The sequence below is a fragment of the Callospermophilus lateralis genome, chromosome 9 (genome assembly GCF_048772815.1).
Source record: "Callospermophilus lateralis isolate mCalLat2 chromosome 9, mCalLat2.hap1, whole genome shotgun sequence".
In the NCBI taxonomy this organism is placed as follows: domain Eukaryota; kingdom Metazoa; phylum Chordata; class Mammalia; order Rodentia; family Sciuridae; genus Callospermophilus; species Callospermophilus lateralis.
The window spans coordinates 88,566,089-88,589,383 of record NC_135313.1 but is presented as its reverse complement, the minus strand read 5'-3'; the positions used below and the strand labels follow the sequence as shown (position 1 = coordinate 88,589,383).

At 35.3% G+C, this 23,295-nt stretch overlaps 1 protein-coding gene across 2 annotated transcripts in view; it reads left to right on the top strand.

Moving 5' to 3' along the window:
- The first annotated feature begins 645 nt into the window (after positions 1 to 645).
- The window catches only part of Spopl (speckle type BTB/POZ protein like), a 56,704-nt gene continuing 34,054 nt past the window's right edge, over positions 646 to 23,295 (top strand). For both annotated transcript variants that reach the window (XM_076866086.2, XM_076866085.2), the window contains exon 1: positions 646 to 938. The gene's annotated coding sequence lies outside the window, so the exon portion shown is untranslated. The remainder of the gene's footprint in view (positions 939 to 23,295) is intronic.

The window sequence follows — 23,295 nt, the reverse complement described above, 5'->3', positions numbered from 1 at the left end:
GAAGATACTAGGCGGTTTCTACTTCTCTTCAGGCATCTGCTTAGCTTTAAGTACCAACGTCCAGTCCTGGGTTGCTCCAGGTCTTCAGCACGTCCCAACCATCTCCGAAGACCCTCTCTTTTGGCCCGAGACTTCCAACACATCTCCTCCAGCCGAAAACTGTAGAATAGTTTTGAATTGTCTACCCAGTGTTCTGGATTTTCCGTGGCTGTCTCCTTACAGCTGTCTTGAGTTAAGGTGGTTCCCGGAGTTCTAGGATCGCAACAGGAGCTCTCAAAAGTTGTAAATAGGCTTTCTAGAGACTGCTACAGCCCCGTGGGTATCGTGCACAGGTTCCCTTCAGCGGATTAGACAAGTTAGGAGGCCTATGAGTGGGCTTTTAAGCAAGGAAGTTTTCCTACTTGGAGAAAGTAGAGTGCCGGCAAAGCGAAGCCCGCCCTCACTGGTCAATGGCTGCCTGGGCCGGCTCTGTGCTCAATGCCGGGCAGAGGCGGCGGCTTCCAAGACCCGGCGGCGGATCCGGGCCGCCCGGAAGTGCCGGGCGCAGGAAGGAGGCAGGAAGAGCCTCGCGAGCCGCCGCCGCGCACGCGCTTTCCCGGGCTGGGCTGGGACTGGAGTCGTAACTCGGAAGCCGGAGCCCGGACGGGCCCGGGGCGGGGTGGGGGGGCGCGCGGGGGCGGGAGCGGCGGAGGCGGCCGCCCCTGGCGGCGGGCTTGTTTATCCCGGAGAAGAAGTTTAGGAGCGGCAGATAGGGAAGGAGGGTGGACTGGGGCGGAGGGATGCGGCTCGGCAGAGGCGGCCGCCACAGGGACTCGCCGCCATCGCCCCCGCCGCCGCCGCCGTCACAACCTCGGCTCCCGGGGCCCTCTCGGCCGCCGCCTCAGCCGGAGAGCAGCTGCCGCGAGGACTGCTCGCCGTCGCCCCGCACGTCCGGGTAGGTGCCCCTCCCCCGTCGGGGTCCCAGCGCGGCCCGGGTCGCTCGCTCCTCCCCCTCCCTTCTCCAGGCCGGGCGGCCTCCTCCGGGCCCTTCGCTGCGCCCGCATCCCTCTTGGAACGGGAGCCCGGCTCCTGCGGCGCGCCTTCGGCCTTCACGAGGGTTGCCTCCAGCCCCATCCTCCGCCCCCCGGACCGCCCTCCATCCGGTGTTTCTTACTTCCTCTGGGGATGTCCTCATCCCTGCTTGGTTTCCCAGCCTCCGCCTACCAATAGCCCCCTTAATTTTCTCCACGACCTCGCCCCTTTTACTCTTGCCGATCTCCCTTCTCTCATACCTGTGTATCTCCCCCTATATACCTTCTTTTCTTGCCCGTCCTGCGTACTGCCCTGAGGGAGAAACTGGCCCCGCCGCCCCACAGCGTCCACCGCCATACCTCCTCATCCCAGGCACGGACCCTTGAAAGTATCGTTCTCTTAGCTCCTTTTAGAGTGCGTTCTCAGCTTTCCAGACCACTCAATGCCTCTACCCAGTAGTCTTGTCCTCAATCTCCAAACACACATTTGCCTTCTCATAAATTCTCACTTTTATTAGGGTACATTAAGCTAACCGTGTGGTTCAGGGATCCAAGTCTTGAAGAACCAAATTTGACTCTGCTTTGCTCTCTTGCTGCTACCCCTTTCCCTAATTCTTCCTCTCGGATCTGTTTTTGTGCACTGACTAACATAAAGGAAAGGGGTAGTAGAATTTTCTCCCTCAAAGCAGTCACAGAGCCCAGCAGAAATAAGATTAATCTTCTGCTTATCTTAACTTTTTGCTTAATCTTCCAAAACCAAGACCGTGAACATTATCATTAAGCCCTCTGCCATCCTTTTGAAGCTCCTGATGCATAATCCTGGGCCTAGTTTGCCCCAATATAATACTCTTCTTCCTTATAATGGAATCTTGGTTCTTGGATAGGAAACTGAAGAGTAAAAGGATTATACCTTAGAAAATTACATCTCTTCACCATGATGGAACTGGTGGGATATTTCAGATTATCCCATCATTCTTGAGAGAAATGTTGCCTGGTGGTTAAGGGCTCAGATTTTATAGTGTAATTGTCAGGATTTAAACCTCTACTCTACCACCTTCCAGCTCTGGCTTTGGGCAAATTATTTAACTTCTCAGGGCTTTAGTATTCTTGAACTGTAAAATGGGATGGTTCTCATAGGGCAGTAAGGATTGCACATGTTAATACAAATAAAGTACTTAGAACAATGTCTCATTAATAAATATTAACTTCTTAGCTTGACCGGATTTGGCTATTAGGTTAATTTTGAGAGGAAAGTGAGAACGGAATGCTATTTTCTTACTCTTATTTGACACCCTTTCTGGTGTTATGATTATTTCATTACTGTATTAATTAATTTCTCTTTATTTGAAAAATGCAAGATTTTAGCTCCTTTTTTTCTGTTTTTAATTTTGTACTGGGGAATTGAACCCAGGGGCACTTTACTACTGATCTACATCCCCAGCCCTTTTTATTTTTTTGTTTTGAGGCTGGGTCTTTTTAAATTGCTGGCCTTGAACTTGTGATACTCCTGCCTTGGCCTCCCAAATCTCTGGGATTATAGGCTTGCATTACCCAGTGGAGGGCTAGCTCTTGGTTTTCAAGTGAATTGTTGGGCTACAGATAAGTCACTTCCTATTTTGTTTCTCTGTTTGGAAGTTGTAAAATTTTAACTTCACTTTGAGAATAAGTGAGAAGTTGAAGTATGTAGCAGATTTGTCATACGGGAAAATGAAGATTTTATGCATAGCAATTTTAGTATTGGAAGTGAAATATTCAAAGCTGGTGGGTATCTGTCTTTTATCTTGAATCATTGCAGGAGAAAGCTTTGTCTTCATTTAGAAGACTGGTACTTTTCTCAAAACCTGTTATGTTCTTTGACATTCATATACTTTATTTAGCTCAGTATCTATCAGATTTTATTAACTTGTTAAAATGCTGTATTGCCATATTTGCTTTCCTCCTGTGCATCATTATTTACTTAATACATTTTTATATGATTTACTTAAAATCTAAGTAGGTATTATTTACTTCAGTGTTCTAAATAGTAAAATCTGAAATATCAATTTAGCATCCTAATTACAATAAAACGGGTACATAATTATCAAAATAAACATGTTTACCATTTATAACCTAAAATCATTTTTGTACTGCTTGGCGCTCTGTACTTTGGGTGAGACTGCCTTTCCTAAGGCTGTTTCTTGGCCTAAAATATCCTTTGCTGTCTCCTGGGTATCCATATTCTACCTGTCTTCTACCTTGTACTACTGCATAATTCCTGCCAACATTGTTTTTTTTTTTGTTATTGTTGTTGTTATTGTTGTTATAGTTGTTCCTTTGTTGCCTAGTGTCTGCATTCTGCGTTTTTGGCTTTGAATGGTATAGGCAGCACAGCTTGAAGAAAATGACTTTCCTAGAAACAGACTCTTGAAGTTTATAGAAACTTTGAAGTGGTAGAATAAAATTGACCTTTAGTGCAGAATTGTATTTCATTAGTTTTTTGGTTTTGTAAATATACATTCTCTCCAAAAGTATTTAATGAGCATCTGCTGTATGCTAGGCACTGGGGATACAAGAGAGTGGCCCTTCTTAGTCATAGTCCCAGTAAAAATCAAGTTATATTATTTACTTTGCTATGTACTAGTTGTATACCATTTTTTAGAGAAATGAGTAAATAGTAACCCAGATGAGTTTTCATAGTCCATAATTCCTGTGGGACCCTGGTGGGAAACAGCTCTATCAGGGAATAATAATAATACAAACTCTGCTTTTTTGTAATTTATATTCTAGTATGGCATTGACAAGCAGAAAAAATTTAAGTGAGAACTGTTAATGATAATGATAACTGCTAACAGAACACTGCACCAGGCACTGTCAAATTTTATATATTCATTTAAACTCATAGTAAACTTTTAAAGAAGGCTTTGTTAATACCACCATTTTACAAATGAGGACTTTGGAAAACAGATTACTTAACTACCACAAAGTCTTAGTTCATTAAGCAATGCAGCTGGGCATTATGGCTCTAGAGTCTGTTACCCTTAGACTTGTCACTTTCCTGTCTGCTTTGTAAAATTCTTTACTTTTTTGAAAATCCTGTTTTTAATGGTACAGTGGACTTCTCCTTTCTTTTTAGGTGTTTTTTTTTTTTAAGATCAATAAAGAAGATATAACTTTTCTAAAGCACTTGCTACCCAGTTTTATCTCAAGCCTTACATATGGCCAGATATTGAAGGCATTTATATTTCATCTACTCACTGTTTCCTGAGTTGGATTTGCTTGGTTAGCAAAAATTATTGAACAATTCATCTGTGCCATGTACTTTGCTAGGCTCTGGTGACATATGATAATGAAAAGAGGGCAACTGAATTCGTGGAGACAAAAGTCAGTGGGGAAATAAAGAAACTAAACAAAAAATAATAATAATTAGATGATAACTGCTATAAAGGAAAATTAAATAATGAAAGCCCACTCATCCTTAAGAGAATGTTTCTCTGAAGAGATAATTTTAGTCTGAAACCTAAAAGGTGAAGGGTAGTTACCCAAGTGATACTGGCTATTTCAGTTTTCTAGAATTGGAAGGTTCAATAGAGACTGGACCTTAACACAGGGTGGTTTATCTGAAATGAGGCCAAAGCAGATCACAATGACCAAAATCCATGGTAAGCATTTTGTACTTAACCCTAAGGGCAACAGGAAGCCACTGTTTAATAACTGAATAAATTACACAGATTTTTGCATGAAAAACATCACTTGACTGCTCTGCAGAGCACAGATTGGAGAGAAGCAAGTGTAAATGCAGAGACCCCGATTTAGACCTGTGCTTATCAAACTTAACTGTGTGAAGGACCAATTTTGTTTGAATTTGCAGTTTGTACCTATAGTGACCTACTATAAAATGTATGTTTTGATCTGTCAAATTGTTATATAAAGTTTCTAAAATTTGTGGGCCAGTATTAGTTCACAGACTACACTTTGAATAACATTGAGTTCAGCTATTAAAGAGTAATCTAGAAGACTGGGAATGTTTCTTAGAGCGCTTGCCTGTCATGCACAAGGACCTGTGTGTTCCATGTGTGGCACCACCATAAAAAAAGAAAATAGGTAGATTATGATGGAATCTTTAGTCCAGGATGACAGTCATAGACTTGACAAATATTGTGAGGTAAAATTGATAGAATTTGGTGATACTTAAGATTAGATTAGGAGCCTAGGGAAAGGAGAAGGCTGATTTCCATAGATAGTTTGTTTTTTTTTTTTTTTTTAAACCTAAGTTAGGAAATATTGGAGGAGGTTGTATGGTAGTATCAAGAAAGCGGGGAAGTAAAGCTCATGGAGTTTAAAAGAGGGAGACAGACAAGTAGAGATGTCTAGTAGCAGTTGCATATGTAAGTTTGGAGCTCAGGAAAGAGATTTTGACTTTAAGTTTGGGAAGTCAGCCTATAGTTTATCATTGAAGCCTTCAAGTAGGAAATGAGGTTGCCTAAGGGTTAAAAAAAAAAAAAAAACAGAAGATAAGGCAGCTTTGGTCTAAACCCAGTGAATCTTCAACATTTAAACATAGGAAAAAGGAAATGAAACAAAGGATATTGAGAAGGAGTAGCTAGAGGCTAGAGGAGATTTTCCTTTGCATTACTGAAGCTATGGCAGTAAATTGTTTGAAAGGGGCAAGAGTGGGCAGTCAACTATTTTGAATGCAGCTGAAAAATCACATAAATTTTGGACTCAAGAATACACTTTGGATTTAGCAACATGGAGAAAATTTTGTATTTCTCATTAGTCTATCCATAAACCATTTGATGATGAATTTTGTTTTAATCTGCCAAAGCTACATCCTGAATTTAGAATAAAATTATCATATCTATAGCAAGAGCTATATTTTCCTTCCTTAGCTCAGCCCCATGTTTTCTGTTTATAACCATCTGGATATTCTATAAGTATCTCAAACTTTTTTCCACACATTGTATTCATTCAGACTATCGTTTTTAAAGATTTCACTATCATACACTGAATTCTAGACTTTTAGGTATGTGATTAGAACTCAGAGTCTAGGCAGTTAACTATTAGTTATTCTATTGCAAACAGTGCTGTTATATCAGTTTATTTGCATAGCCTCTTAGATGCAGAGAAGGGGCACTGGGGAAGACTTTCAAAGGAAAATGACACTAGGGCAGAGTGTTTCTGAAAGGCAGTTTAAACTTAGGTGGAGACAGCAGTGCAGTACTAGAGGAACTTAAAGAAATGATATTTCAGTTATTCTGAAAGCATGCACAGACAGGAATTGTGGATACTGTAAGTGAGAAAACCTTAATTGGTGTAGTTAAGTTCCCATAGAAAATAGTGAGATAGAAGGGAAAATGATGTTAATAATAGATTGTTACAGCACAGTAAATGAAAGTTCTAGAAGGAAGGTATAGGCTTTAAAGTAAAAGAAGAGTAGACTATCAAAACCTGCTACTGAAATGTTTTGTTGTTATTTTAGAAACATTTTTATATTATTTTAATCTAAGGTAGTCTTTCTTAAATTTTATGTTAAAAAATTATAACTTTAAAAATTTTGTTTTACAAGTTATTTATTTATTTATTTATTTATTTATTGCTGCTGGGGATTGAATCCAGGGGCACTTTAACTCTGAGATACGTGTCAGCCCTTTGTATTTAATTTAATCTTAATTTTTGTTGTTGTTTTAAGATGGGGTTTCACTTAAGTTTTTAAGGTTGGTCTTGAACCTGTTGTTCCTGCCTTAGCCTCCCAAGTTGCTGAGATTGCAAGGCATGTACCACTCTGCCCAGCTCTTTGTGGTTCTTACTAGTTGTCAATTTTTAATATTGTATTCTAAATCATGTAATATAACTGAGATTGGACTTTACATAGGCAAAGGCTAGCAGATTTAAACAGTTTTTTATCTTAAATAAAATCACATTACTTCAAACTATGATTGGAATTGGTCTGCATACACCTGAAGAAAAAAGTACAATGGAAAAATACATCTGTGCAATATGAGTGCATTTATAAAATATGTCTACCCTTCTTTGGATTATTGTGTTTGTTTTCATTCTATATTAGATAAAAGATAAATATAGTTAAGTATAACAATTACAAAGGTTTCATTCTCTTAATAGTTAATGCAGATCTGAAAGGTTGTAGTGAACTAAAAAAGTACTAACAAGCTTTTAAAATATAACTTGAGGTTTGTTAATAAAGAAGGAACCATTGTTATTTGGTCTGGGTATATTTTCTGAAGCAGATTTATTTGTGTTTATCTTGTATAAAATACACTTATACCTCTCCTTCCTTGCCCTGTACTCCAAGTAATTGATTTTAAAAAAAATAGACTTAATTATTTTAAAAGCTATGTTAGATTCATAGCAAACTTGAGTAAAAGCTACAAAGATTTCTCAAATAACTCTCTGCGCCCACACGTACATTACATCCCTCATTATAACAATGACATACCAGAGTGGTACATTTGTTACAGTGATGAATCTATTGATGTATTGTTATCATCAGTCTATAGTTTACATTAGGATTCACTCTTGGTGTTATGTATTCTATGAATTTGGGCAGATTTATTATGGTATGTATCATTCAAAGTAGTTTTCTGACCTAAAAGTCCTCTTTGCCACCTGTTTAATACCTAATTACTATTTATGTTTTTTACTGTTTTGTATTTTTAACAAATGTGATAGAGATGAAGTCATACTACATATATCCTTTTCAGAGTAGCTTCTTTCACTTAGTACAAGTTTTCTCCATATTTTTTTTTATGGCTTGATAGTTTATTTCTTTTTAATGCTGAACAATATTCCATTATCTGGATGTACCACAGTTTGTTTATTGTATTACAGAACATCTTGATTGCTTCAAAGTTTTAGCAATTATGAATAAATCTGCTGTGAACTAGCTGATCTTTTTTATGAAGACAGATTTTTATCTCCTTTGATTGGATGGTATAGTAAGAATATATTTAGTTTTATAAGAAGCTGCTCAACTGTTGTCCAAAATAGTTGTGCCATTTGGCATTCCTACCAGCATTGTATGAGAGACTTCCTTTTGTTCCACATCTGCATCAGCAATTGGTGTTAGTGTTCTGGATTTGGCCACTATAATAGGTATATGGTATATCACATTGTTTTAATTTGCATCTCCTTGATGACAGATGAGGTGAAGCTTCTTTTCATGTGCTTGTTTACTGTATTTATATCTTCTTTGGTGTAGTGTGCATTAAGGAAGTTTCTATTTTTGATTTGTTTTCCTATTGCTGAGATTAAAGGTGATATATATATATTTTCAGTTGCAGTCTTTTATCAGATATGTCTTTTACTGTAAGTATTTTCTCCCAGTCTGTGGCTTGTCTTCATTCTTTTGCAGAGGAGGAGATTTTAATTTTTATATAAAGACTAGCTTATCAATTAATTGATGTCTTGTGCTTTTAGTTTTATCTCTAAAAAGTTACCACCAAATCCAAGTTCATTTGGATTTTCTCCTCTGTTGTCTTGTAGGAGTTTTATAGTTTTGCATTTTACAGTTAGGTGTATCTATGATCCATTTTGAGTTAGTTTTTATGAAAGGTATAGAAAGTGTGTGTCTGGATTTTTTTTCTTATGTGAATGTTCAGTAGTTTTGTTAGAGGGGAAAGGTGTCTCCAAGAGTTCCAGGAGAGAAAGGGGGAACTTGACAGAGGACTTGTGAGGGTTATTAGTTTACATGATAGAAAAGAATTTAATCATGTATCAGGTAGAGGAATAGACAGATTTAGGAAAGTAGATACATGTTCAAGGGAAAATGTGGGCATTCTCAATGCCTGTGAGGAAAAGCAAGGAATACACATTCATGGGAGAATATGGGCCATCTCAAAAGTGAGAGAAATGGTTTTGGGGTTCTCCAGTTGTCTTTTAAAGGAAACTTGGTGAGGGGTGGGTATGGGGAAGTATATAGGAATAATATCGGTTTGGTGATGTCAGGATGGTTTCTGTGGTCTGGTCAATCTCAGGATTCTGATATGGTGGTGTTCATCATCTTATTTCCTTGTGGTTTCTTTATGTCTTCTTTCTACTTATTTCTTTGGGTCCAATAGTGTACATGATCACTATTGTGATATAGTATGAAATTTAGCTTCTTTGTCTCCTGTTTTGTCATATAGCTCCTAGAACGCTTGGGATTTCCTGAGTGGTAGAATATCTTTTTTTTCCCCCCTCATAATGAGCCCCTTTGATAACTTCTGAATATATGCTAATGAGGTTACTGAGAGTGGGCTCCCTTAGATAGCCTAAGGATGGGGCCAGTCACAGAGAATTGCTGAGCAGATTGAATGATTAGAGCTTTCAGCCTCATCCACTTGACCTCTGGGAAGTGTGTGTGATATAGGCTGAAGATCAAGCTCTGAAAATTCCTTTTTAAAAAATTTTTAAATTTTTTGAAAATTCTTGAATAATATTTGATCCCTTAACCCATGAGATCTGATGCTCTATTTAGATAGTGCCAGAATTGAATTATTTATAAAACATTGAGCTGTTGTCTACTGCTGAATTGGTGTCTGGGAGGTCACCTAAATAAATGTTTTTTGTTGAGCAGGAGAAGCATACAAGTTTGTTTTTTCCTCTTACAACTGTATTTGCTACATTGTATTTCCTTTGCTTCTCTGACAAAGATCAGTTGATCCTTTGTTCTATTTCTGGGATCACTGCTCTATTCCATTGATCTATATGTATTCTCTTTCACCAATATCACACTGTCCTGATTATTGTGAATTTATAGTAAATCTTAAAGTTGATAGTATCAGTCTTCCAACTAAGTTCTCTTGTAGTGTTGTGTTGACTGTTTTGGGTCTTTTGACTCCTGACATAAATTTTAGAGTCAGTATCCACAAAATAACTTGCTGGGATTTCAACTAGAATTCATTGAATCTGTAGATCAGTTGGAAAAAACTGACATTTTGACACTTTAAGTCTTTCTGCCCTTTGATATGGAATATATCTCCATTTATATAGTTCTTTGATTTATTTCATCAGAAATTTCATCAGAAATAATTAGATATATATCTAATAAATATTTCAATTTTGGGGGTGCTAATGTACATGATACAGTATTTTTAATTTCAGATCCTACTTGTTCATTGCTGGGTATTTAGGAAGGTAATTGACTTTGGCATATTAACTTTATGTCCAGCAACATTGCTGTAGTCACTAATTAATTCCAGTAGGTTTTTACTGATTCATCTGTGAACAGTTTTATTTCCTTCTTCCCAATCTTTATCCCCTCTGCCCCATCCTTTTTCTTGTATTTTTGTATTAGCTAAGCCTCCCTGTACAATGTAGAAAAAAAAGCAGTGGTGAGAGGGGACATCTTTCCCTTCTTCCTGAATTTACTGGGAAAGCTTCAATTTCTTACCACCAAGTATGATGTTAACTAGTTATTTTGTAGTTTTTTTGTTTGGTTGGCTTTTTTTTTTTTTTTAAATCAAGCTGAGAAAGTTTCCCCTATTTCCTAGTGTTAAAGATGAAGGGGCATTTAATTTTGTCAAATATTTTTTCTGTATCTATTATATGATCATGAAATTTTCCTTATTTGGTGTGTTGATATATCAGGTGATAAATTATATTAATTAACCTCCAGATACTGAATTAGCCAGTATTCCCAGGATAAATTCCACTTAGTTGTGATACCCAAGTTTTTAAAATATATTTTTAGATTTGATTTGCTAATATTTTGTTGAGGAATTTTCTCTCTGTTCATGAGAGATATTTAGTAGTACTTTTCTTTGGTTTTAATAGTCATACAGTAAATTAGCAAGTATTATCTTTCTTTCAATCTTCTAAAAGAGTTTGTAGGGAATTGATAAAAGTTTCTTCTTTAAAAATCTGGTGGAATTCACCAGTGAACCCATCTGAGTTTGGTGTTTTCTGTTTTGATAGGTTATTCATTATTTATTCAGTTTCTTTAGATTTAGACCCATCTTGGTGGTTTATTTTTTCTTTTCTTTTCTTTTTCTTTTTTTTTTTTTTTTTTTGGTAGTACTGGGGATTTAACCCAGGGCCTTGTGCATGTGTCTCTCACTTTTTATTGGTTAGCTTGGCTAGAAGCTTATCAATTCTTTTGTTTAAAAAAAAAAACAAAACTTTTGTTTTCATTGATTTTTTTTTTCTTCTTTTGATTTCCTGTTTTTAATTTCAGTGATTTCTCCTCTAATCTTTATTTTTTTCTTCTTCTACTTTTATGTTTAATTTACTTCTCTTCTAGTTTCCTAAGGTGGAAGTTTAGATGATTTATTAAATTATTTTCTTTTTTAATAACCATTGTCCCTTGATATCTATGGGGGATTCATCTTAGGATCTACTGTGAATAACAGAATTGTGAATGCTCATGTCCCTTATATAAAATAGCATAGTAATTTCAGATAACCTATACACATTCTTCTGTGTACTCTACATCAACTCTAGATTACTTATAATACCTGATATGAGGTAAATCCTTTTTTTAATTCCATGCTAGGGATTAAAAGTTGGTGGTGCTGAACTAATAATGAGTGACAATCCCTAGCCCTTTTTATTTTTTGTTTTGAGACAGGGTCTCCCTAAATTGCCAGGACTGTCCTTGAACTTGAAATCCTCCTGCCTTAGTCTCTTTGAGTTTCTGGGATTATTGGTGATGTGCCACCATACACAATGTAAATCCTATATAAATAGTTGGTATACTGTATTGTTTAAGGGATAAATGACAATAAGAAAAAATACTATAATATTCAGTGTAGATGCAGTTTTTTCCCCCCAATTTGTGATTGGTTAAGTCCACAAATCTGTGGAACCCATGGATGCAGAGAGCCAACTATATGCCTCTGTCATTACTAATTTCCCTCAAACTCTGCTTTTGTTTTTATTTTCATTTAGTTTAAAATATTTTTATATTTCTCAGTTTCTTCTTTGACCCTTGTGTTATTTAGAAATGTGTTATTTAACCTCCAAGTATTTGTACATGTGTCTCTCACTACCTTTCTGTTACTAATTTCTGTTTTAATACTGTTGTGCTGAGAGCAGATGGTATTTCTTAAGGTGTGTTTTTGGCCCAGGATGTCATCTCTTGGCCATTGTTCCATGTGTGCTTGAGAAAAACATTTATTCTATTGTTTTTGGATAAAGTAGTCTATAGATACACATTATATTCCAGTTAATTGATGGTGCTGTTGAGTTCATCTTATTTCCTAACTAATTTCTTCCTGCTGGATTTGCTCATTTCTGTTAGCAGAGTCCTTGTGTATTGATATATTTCTCTTTGCAATTCTATCAATTTTTGCCTCCCATATTTTGATGCTCTGTTGTTAGATGCATGCATATTAGGATCTTATTTTTTTATTTATCATTATATAATAGTCTCTTTTTATGCCTAAAAAAATAACTGATTTTTAAAGTAAATATTAAAGTACTCCAAGTATTTTTTCAACTGTCATTTGAATGCAACTTTTTTTTTTTTTGGTTTAGGGCGAATTCCCTTGAAAGGTAAATAGTTTTCATGCTGCAAGACAAAAAATAAAAATAAATAACAGTGAATATAAACTTGTTTTGAAATTGCTAAGAAAAGTAAAAATACAACAAACACTTAAATGAATTGCATTTCATAAATTGAATTCAATTTTGGGTTGGCATCTCTTAGGATAAGTTTAAACTTTTAAGTCCACAAATTCAACATCACTATTAAGTTTAATATGTCTGATTTTACTGGAAAAGCTTTAGTGGAGCATAGATACTTAAGTATAGAGTAAGTCCATCTTTTAAAACATGAAAATTTTAATTTGAGCATTTTTATCAATGGCATTTGAGAACTGGCTTGAATTAAGTAGTATTGTGGTTTATGCTTTATTGTTGTTCATTTTATGTTCTAACTTGTCTGGTTTATTTTCATTGTTGTTTTATTTGCCTCCCCTTCCCAAGTCTTTTACGAACAAAAATGTCCTTCTCAACTTGTATGGTGAAATCAGTATTTTTTTCTTAAGAGTTTATTTGAACATGATCCTGGTTTATCCTAACCAGGTTAACTTGAAAATGAGCCTGAGAAATGAATAACTTACTATAGTATAAATATAGCTTTGCACTAAATTTCCTCATAAATCAATTTAATTAAAAGGAAAGACTTGTCCTTTTTACTTTTATTTGTTTTTTTAATGTATATTTTTACAATACTAGGAATTGAACCCAGTTGCTCCCTACCACTGACCTATATTCCCAGCCCTTTTTTTCATACTGGGTATTTAACCCAGGGGTACTTTACTACTAAGCCACATCCACAGCCCTTTTTATTTTTTATTTTGAGGCAGGGTCTCACTAAGTTGCTGAAGGCCTTGCTAAATTGAAGAGACTCTCCTCAAACTTGATTCTCCAGTCTTGGCTTCCCATGTTGGTAGGATTAAAGGCATGAGCCACTGCTCCTGACTCCTTTTTATTTTTTATTAAGACAGGGTCTCAGGCTGGAACTGTAACTCAGTGGCAGAGCACTTGCCCAGCACGCATGAGGCACTGGGTTCGAACCTCAGCACCACATAAAAATAAACAAATAAAGGCATACTGTCCATCTACAACTACAAAAAAAAAGTGTTTAAAAAAAAAACACAGGGCCTCCTGAGGCTGGCCTTGGATTTTTGATCCTCCTGCCTCAGCCTCCTAAGTTCTAGGGATTATACATATGTGCCCTGGTGCCCAGAAAAACACATATAAAATATCTTGAATTATAATTGCTTGTTAATTACCAGATGCATTATTATTTTATGAACCTAAATAGAGAACACTGTGAATTCCAATTGTTAGATGCTATCTATTTCAGAAATGTTAAAATGTGACAAAATAGATGTCTTAGAATTGGTGAAACATAGAATTAATACTGCCTTATTTTAGGATTGTCACTCTAGATCTTCAGAACAACTAAACTCCCAATGTGGAGTGAAGTCAGGACAAATTTTGCTCAAGAACTTTCCAGGCACCATATCATAGAGGTTAAGAGCATATGCAACCATCCTGCAATTTAACAGACTTTTGACTTTAGGCTGGTTATTTAGTCATGGTTTTCTCCTTTGTAAAATTGAAATGATGATTGTACCAACTCCTAAAGTTATGATAACTAAATGAATTATACTTATATTTAAACTAGTACTTCCCATGTAGTTAAGTTTTTGTATATTTTGTTAATTAAAAATATTCATGCCCAAGGTATACGAGTAGATGATTACTTAAAGGAAGAGAAAAAGGACTTTATCAAATGGTTCTTTCATATTTTGTGCACACAATAAAATACTTTCTTGATTTGTCTTTTAAAACTAATGTAAGATTGTAGCCTTTACAATTCTGACATCAAAGTTATATTTTTATTTTCATTAAAAATAATACTGTGAATGTTTTCTCTGATATAAGGAGGCTGATTCATAGTGGGGTTGGGAGGGGAAGCATGTGAAGATTAGATGAATTCTAGATAGGGCAAAGGAAGGGAGGCGGGTAAGGGGAGGTGTAAAAAAGATGGTGGAATGAGATGGACATCATTTCCCTAAGTACATATATAAAGACAGGAATGGTTTGAGTATACTTTGTATACAACCAGAGATACAAAAAAAAAAAAGTGTCCATATGTATATTATGAATTATAATGCATTCTGTTGTCATAGATAACAAATTAGAATAAAAAATTAAAAAATAATATTATGTAAAGGTTCAGATGAGATCTAGTTTCCTTTTTATCTCTGATAATACTGATTTAATCAGAATATTAATGAGCTATGATAGTGATCTTAACCTTGATTGGCTTAAAATTTTTGTCAACTTCATAAGGAACTCATTCGTGAGTAATTTTGAAGTGTTTCAATATTGCAGACATTTAGTTTTAGTTAAAACATACCACTTTTGTCTTGTGGTATATGTGAAGAAAGGTATTAGTGAGGCTGTTTTTATTTTAATGGTTTTCTATGCACATGACTTTGTTGGTTTGTCTTTGAGATTTAAAGTCTTGTCATATTCCTTGGTAACCAAAAAAGTCCCTACTTTGAACTTCTTGATTTTTTCCCCATTCCTATTTTTTACTTTTCCCCCATTGTGTATTTTTCTTTTTATTGAGGGGTAATAGCATTAATTTACTTTACAGATATTTATTGACCAATTATTAAATTCCAATTTTTGTGTTTATAATGATGAATTCACTCTTTGGGCTTTATAAATAGTTTCTAGTTATTGAGTACTTAGGCATGGTGCTGAGTAAAATACATACACATACATGCACACACCCACACACACTGCCTCTTTGTTTTAATCATCCTAACTAGGCTACTAGGGTAGGTATGCTTCTCAACTGTTTCTGCAAAGTAAATGGCAGAGAAGAGAAACTGTCGGAGATAAAAAAGGAGGTATAGATCTCAGTGTGGTCAGGTTGGTGGGGGAAGGGGAGACCTTTGATATTAAAATTCTTTTAAAATTTTTTTCAAAAATGAAAAAAATTTTACTTTTGCATTGTATTGTCTTAATATAGTCTTCTTGGTTTTAATACCAAAATGTTTTAAATTAGCATGAGAATAGACTTAAATGTGTTCAGTTTTACTGGGTAAGGTATAGGCAATGGGAACAAGACTTTATTATAAACTTCAAGGTATTGGGGTTGCTTATTTATTTATTAAATATGTTTAATTTTTTCCGTAAACTTTGAAATATAATATCCATTCAAAGACATGTACATCATAATATAGCATGAATAGTCTCTTCTGGTTTCTTACCCTGATTATATGTCATTGTGATCAGCCATGTCATGAGTAGCAATAGCATATTCATTCTCCTTGCTCTATAGTATTCCATTGTATGACTGTGTATATATGTCATAATTTATCCATTCTCTTGATGGATAATCTAGGTTGTTCCAGTTTGGAGCTATAATGAATAGGGCATTATATAATATTTTTATATTTCTGTACCTGTCTTTGGGTGCACAGATATACATTTCTCTAGGGAATGTATCTAGTAGTATAATTGTTGGGCTGTATATATATTTTTGTTCATTTTTAGTATATATTCCCTAATGATTATCAAAATTATAATCTTCTAAATAGTGGATTAGAGTTGTAATTGTCCCACACACTCTGCCATATTTGCTTGGTGTTGTGTCTGATTCTTTAGCTATTCTGGTGGGTGTTAAAGGGGTAGTACATATAAACACCATATTCTTTTTCCCATGGACACTTCCCATGTATACACACAGTGAAAGTGGAATAGAGGTCTGTGTTTTTCACAAAACCTGTAAGATGATTCCAACCTTTCCAGTTGGTAAGATACAGAATATAAAGTAGTAAGTATTATTTAAGGGAAATAAGACTGCCATGAAAATTATAGTGTAGCTTACTTCTTTTTGACAAATAGTACATTTTTACCTAGCTTGCTACAACATTAAAAAAAAAAAGTTTTAAGATTTTGCAAGCTGGTGAAGAGTTTTGTAGCCTGTTTCATTTTATTTAGTAAGTCTGCCACATTGTCCAAACATTTAATTACTGAATGCTTAAATGCACTTGATCTTACTTGAGTGACTACACAGATTGTAGGTTATGTTCATTCATAATCTTATGAGGTTTTGCTATCCTTTAAAGAAGGTAAATGCTACATAGCAAAACTTAACTCAGTTTTTAGAAATTGTAAGTAATGTTGAGAAAATAATCTACCATATACTTACAGCATGCTGTGTGTTGTTTTGTATTTTATTTTTTGTTATTTGTGGAATTTTAAAACAATAAAGGGAATGTTAATATGTATTTTTCAATATTATGTATTGAAAACGAGGAATGCAAAAAACGTTTCTGTGTTCTTTTCAGTGTTAGGACTGTGGCTAGACTTCTCATTTCTTGATGAGTGTAGATTACTAGAATTATATGTAGGGAAATGCCATTTCTGTACTTTTGGGGCATATGATTTCATTTATTGAAACTCTTGACTGCAGATAAGCTCGTTTTCTAACATTTTCATGTGACTTTATATTGCTAATATTTTTATATATGACTTCATTTCTTCCAACTGCAAAGTCCTATTCCAAGACAGAGCAGCCATTTGATGAATATCTGCTCTAGGTATTCATAAACAGTTACCGAATTTTGCTAGTCACCGGACTCTTAATTGACTTATCAGAAGAGCTACAATGCCATTCATGTCCTTAAAGTGCTCTCCTCCTCTTCTTCCTCTTTTTTCCTTCTTCCCCTGCTTGTCCTTCATCTCTCCCTCTCCCTCTTTCACTTTCTTTCTGGTAAACTAAGGAGCTTTTCTTTAAGGAGAATTAAGCCATTTTAATGTCTGTGGATATGTAACGTGTAATTTCTATTATGCTTTAAGGTTTGCTGTTTTGCCCAATTTTCTCCCAGAACTCTTATAAATTTAAGAGTTCCCAAAAGTTTTTCTAGATGAAAAACTAGAAAAATTTTTTCATCTAGAAAAGTTTTCATAGGTCTGTTTTAGTGTGAGGCAGCCAGTTTGTCTTTTGCCCCAGTGTTACAGGGTCCTAGAAATACTCGATTTTGTGTTCTCCAAGGAAAGATTTCAGATAAGGCACAGAAGCAGTGCATTTTGGGAGCAAGATTATATTAACCAAGAAGTGAAAGTACACTCAGAATATGAGAGTGGGTCATCTTAGCAGGAGCAACTCAGGATTTGGGTTCAGTCTTTTATTGCCCAGTCTTGTTTGAGTTTTGTTCTTACCCATTCCCTAAGTCACATGATTGGCAGATGTGATTGACAGGCTTGTGTTATAACTCCTGGGCCAAGGGCACATGTACTGTCCCAGCATTCCCTTCGAAAGCCAACAATGGGATTCAAAACAGTATTGTTAGTGATATTACAATTTGCCACGGTTTACTACCTTCAGATGTATTGCAGTTTATTACTCCTGCTCTGGGGACATGTTTGAACTAGTTTGAGGTGGTGAGAGGTTTCCTGATAAAACATTTCCTTCTGGCTGCAGCTGAGCTTGGTTTTCGTGTTACCTGGTCTTGAGACTCTTCTCTTGGCCTGCCCCTTATTTCTCCTTTTACACCCCTTTCCTTGAAGCCGCTCATATATCGACTAACACCAACATCCTGCTTGATTCAATAGTTGTACTAATATTTATTTTTTAATGAAATGCTTTTATTGATAATTGCATTATGATAAGCCTGAGTGGGTTTGGGTAGACTTGACTTACACCTTCTACGATAGTCTAATCTAGTAAGATGTGAGGTATATGTGCAGTGGTAAGAATTTACTCTAGTAAAACATGAAAGGTACTTACTGAGGACATGTCTCTTTCCCTCTTTCAAGGTACAATGTAGCCAACACTTTCCTTTAATGACAATATAGGATGAATCTCCATGAATAGAAGTGGATTAGGAAACTAATAATTAGGGGCAGCTAACTCCTGTCTGTCTTTGAGTGATGGCAAGAGAGACATTTGATGCTTCTACCCTTATTGGCCACTTTGGATGTATGAACATAGAACATATTCATTGCTGCTCCCTTGAAGGATTCCTGAAGTCACCAAGATAGCAGTAGACAAGAACAGTGGGAAATTATAGGTTATGTGAACTGAAATTGTGACCAAGCAGTCTTCCAATAGAATATGTTGATTAGCTCTGTTGAATAGAGGTTTGTACCATGAAGGAAATGTTCTATAATCTCTGCTTTCCAGTATGATAGCCACTAGCTACATGTGTCTACTGAATACTTAAAAATTTGAGTCAAATACAGCTGAGGCACTAAATTTTTATTTAATTTAAATTTTAATAGGTACATTCCTGATTACTGTATTAGAAAGAGTGGTCTGAAAGCTCTTGCTACAGTGTTTTTAGGTAGAAATTTACAGCTAATTATTTCATTATTTGGTAGGATTTTTATTTGGGACAGGTGTTAAACAGAAGTACATGTTTAGTGAAAGCATATGCTTATAAAGCTGCTGTTCTGCTTCTTTTTAAGATCCTCTACATCAGAATGTGGGTCATTAGGTTAATATGGGATGGAGGGATTACAGAATGGTTGTGGTAAAAGATCAGTGAAATGTTAAGAATGCCTGCTAGGGAGTATTTGAAATGTTGCATTGTGTGCTTGGGTTTGGTAAGCAAGGAAACAGACATAATAGGGATTAATAAGAATAATGGGAAGAGGTCAAGATTGCAAGTATGAAATCATTGCAGGTAATGAAGGGAATAGTGAAGAAGATGAAGTAGGGAAACAAGTGCTGAAGTCTTCAACAAGGGAGCCCAATTGGAAGGGAGGTGTCTAGATGGTAGCAAGGGAGAAGAACATAAGAAAGTATGCTCATGCAAGTTGGCAAACAGTTTTGGTAGAAGTGAAAAATAGGGAGCTGGAAAAAGTAACTGCTCCCAGGTCCGTTTTCTAGACTCTTCACAAATGTAAGAAAAGGATGTTATTTCAGCAGTTCCGCTTCATCTTCTTTAGTGTTTGCGTCTCTAACCTTATCTTTGTTTCACCAGTGCCTGACCTTTTTAGGTATTTAATAAGTGTTTGTTCAGTAAATGCTAGACAAATGTAAAAATGTAAATTCTAGAACAAGGAGTATTGTTGAAATATTTTAAAGTGATTTGAACTCTAGGAAAGGAACTGTTACTTTGACACCATTATATTTTCAAAGTATGGAGTTAACTACCATAATTGTAATGAAACATTTGTCTTCAGAGGGCTAATACAGGAAATAAATTCTATTAATGTTTACATAAATGGATGAATAGTCATTTCTTGATAGATTTCCAAGAGTAGTGGAGATGTTGGAAGGACTATTCTTAATTTTTTGAGATTGGCAGGATATTGCAGAATTAATGAATACCTTTTATAACTTTCAGCAGTTATTACAAGTGGAATATTTGATAACTGTTTAGTTTCCTTTCATTGGAGCATTAGACTTTTGAGCAAATTACAGCAGGTTAGTTTTGGGACAGATGAGTAAAGATGATGTCAGCAATTTAAGGTCAAAGATTAGGACTATCTTTAAATGAAGCAGGAGAAGAAATAAGAAATCAAAAGACTCATGATTTTATAAAAATTTGTGTGGGTTCTTGGGTATGTCACACTAAGGAAATAAGGTCCATACAATAACCATACAATGGAATCAGTCGTGGTTCCCCTCAACAAATGAATGAATAAAGAAAATATCATATATCTACATAGTAGAATATTATTCATCCATAAAGAATATTAAATCATGTCATTTGCGGGAAAGTAGAAGTAGTTAGATATGGCAGTGTATGCCTATAATCCCATTGATTTGGAAGGATTACTCAGGAAGATTGCAAATTCAATCTCAACATAAGTAATTCAGTAAGACCCTATTTCAAAGTAAAAAGGGTTGGGGCTGTAGCTCAGTGATACAGCATACCAGGTTTTCATTCCTAGTATTAAAAAAAAATAAAAAAGATGGAATTGGAAAGTATCATGTTAAGTGAAATAAGACAGAAAAAGACAAGTATCTCCTGTTTTTTCATATGTGTAATCTGGGGGCGGGGAGAGACCACCTGAAAGTAGTAGAGGGATTACTAGGGAAGGGGAGGTGGAAGGAGCGAGTAAAAGAGGATACTATCAAAGCATCGTATATACATGTATTGAAAGGTAATTAAATTTGTAAGCATGAATTTGAACATACCCATTAATTTGTATGGTTGAACTGTTGGGGTTTAATTAAATATTTAGCCAAATTTTCCTGGAACAGAAAAGGTTGGGGAAGGGTGATAGAGGGGAGAGGAAGAAAACATAATTTTTCTTTTAATGACTGTTTGGTAGTCAGGTGGGTTTGAAAAATGCCTAGATTTAATATTAGTGAATCTTGAATTGTCAACTAATTGTGCAGGAATTGTCCTAAATACTTCGTAGATCTTATGTCCTTTAATACTCAAATGTAATCTTTCTGTGAGGAAATTATTCCCTTTTTGAAAATGAGAAAGCTGAGGGCCAGAAAAGGATAAAGTTGTAAAACTATTTTAAAAACGTTTTAAAAACTTTTCAAAGTTTATACATATATCTATCTAATAGGTATATTTTAATGAGTTTTCAAGGGGTATTTAACTGTGTTAGCAATAGCCCAATCAAAATATAAATTATTTTTCTTACTCCAGGAAGTTCCTTCAAAGGTTACACAGCTCCCAAGATGTTTTGGGTATCAGTCTTTTCCCAACTATACCTCACTTCACTTGCACTGAAAGTGAATGGAAGCTGTTAGAGAGATGCAGTGTGAGAACAGCAGCAGTAATGGCAGATGTAATATCTGATGGAGAGTCCAAATGATAAAAAATTTTAATGGCAGGAAAAATCTCAAAAACTGTATTTAGGCAAGGTTAATTCTGCTATCCTTCATAGTTCCAGAGATAATATTACTATTTTGTAAACTAGTTTTATCTCTGAGTTTCATATTGATATTAATAAAACTAATTTATGGAATGCTTCCTTCATACCAGCCACTACTAGGTATTTTCTGTACATTCCTATTCCGTATATTAATCGTTGTAGATAATTACCATTTATTATTCCCATTTTATTGTTAAGAAAATCAAGGCCCAGAGACTTATCATTAAACCTACTTCTAATATCAGAAACTAACCTCTTAGCCCTGATGTTCTCTAGATCATTCTATAAGAGTAAATTAGTTTGGGTACTTTGTCTTTGAAGGCAATGAGTGAAATTATGTACTTTAAAAAAATATGTAATTCATTATCAGTGATTAACTTAAAATCCAGTCAGTCTCTGCATACTATCTGCCATGTTCTGTACTTGGCAGTGATAGATAGAGATGCCATCTAGATGAAAATAAGTAATCAGAAAGAGTTTAGAATTGGAAAAGTAGTATTTTCAATTAAAAATTCTGGATTCAATTTCTGATTTGCTGGGATTTTTAAAAAATTGTCTAAAACCTCTGTAACTGTAGATCATATTGTTTGGTGTTTACTTTCTTTATCTGTAAAGTACACCACTTCACAGGACATTTTAGAAGATCAAATAAAATAACATTTAAAAGTAAACTTCTAAAGATTGAAGGAAAATCTTATGATTATTGTACTAATTACAGTAAATTCTGGTCTGTATTAGAGGCATGCACCTAGGGAATTAAATCCTTTTACCAAGGAAAGTTACAGAAAAGGATATATTTAAAATGGACATATGCCTGTAATCCTAGCTACCCAGGAAGATGAAAAACAGAAGGATCACAAGTTCAAGGCTGGCCTGGGCAATTAGTGAGACCCTGTCTCAAGATGAAATTATTTTATAAAAGGGCAGGGGATGTAGTTTAGTGGTAGAGCACTTGGCTAGCATGTTTGAGATCCTGGGTTTAATCCAGTACTGTAATAAGTAAATGAATAAATAAAGATGGGCGGATTAAGATGCTGCATAAGGAGAAAAGAGTAAATGGTTATTACTCTTTAAATGAAATAACTTATTTCTGTTTAAGCTAGATAAAGTATTATTATAATTTACAAATTAGAGAATGAATTAAGTTGACTTTAAAAACTTAAAATTGTATCAAAATTTGTGTAGTGTATTACTTATAGTTTAGCCAGAAAGAAAAAAAAAATGGACAGAGAATTTCTTATTTCTGTTTTTTTAGAACTTTAAACCATTGCTGAAATTTGCAAAATTTTGTATGCCAATGCAGAAGTAAATTTGCTCTTAAAGGAAATAGTGAAATTGAATGTAATACTTTGTTAAGAGTATCTGAATTATTCTGTTCCATCATACTTGTGCTTCTTATTTACATATACATATATACAGATATGTATATATGGGTGACAATATTTAGTTTTAGCAATTTGAAGCTTTTGGGGGGTGCTGGGGATTGCACTCAGGGACACTCAACCACTGTGCCATACCCCCAGCCCTGTTTTTGTATTTTATAGACAGGGTCTGAGTTGCTTAATGTCTCACTTTTTCTGAGACTGGCTTTGAACTCATGATCCTCCTGCATCAGCCTCCTGAGCCGTTGGGAATAGAGACGTGTGCCACTGCACCCCACTGATTTGAAGCTTTACCAGCAAAAGTTATGGTTTTGCTTATTCTCTTGAACACATTTGAAGTTATCAGAAAATTTTATGTAGAGGACCTCTGAGAACTAGGTCAAATTATGTGGTCAGGGATTTGTGCCTTGCACATATGTTAACACGTAAGTAATAAAGCAATTAGCCTTCTAGCAACTGGCAGGATATAAATATAGTTATTTGCTAATGATGACTTTTAAAAATACTAGGTTCTCAGATACCTAGTATGTCTATAATTTATTATGCTATAGGATATGCAGTCAGTCTGGAATGACCTGTAATTGATTTTTTTTAAAAGAAGTTAA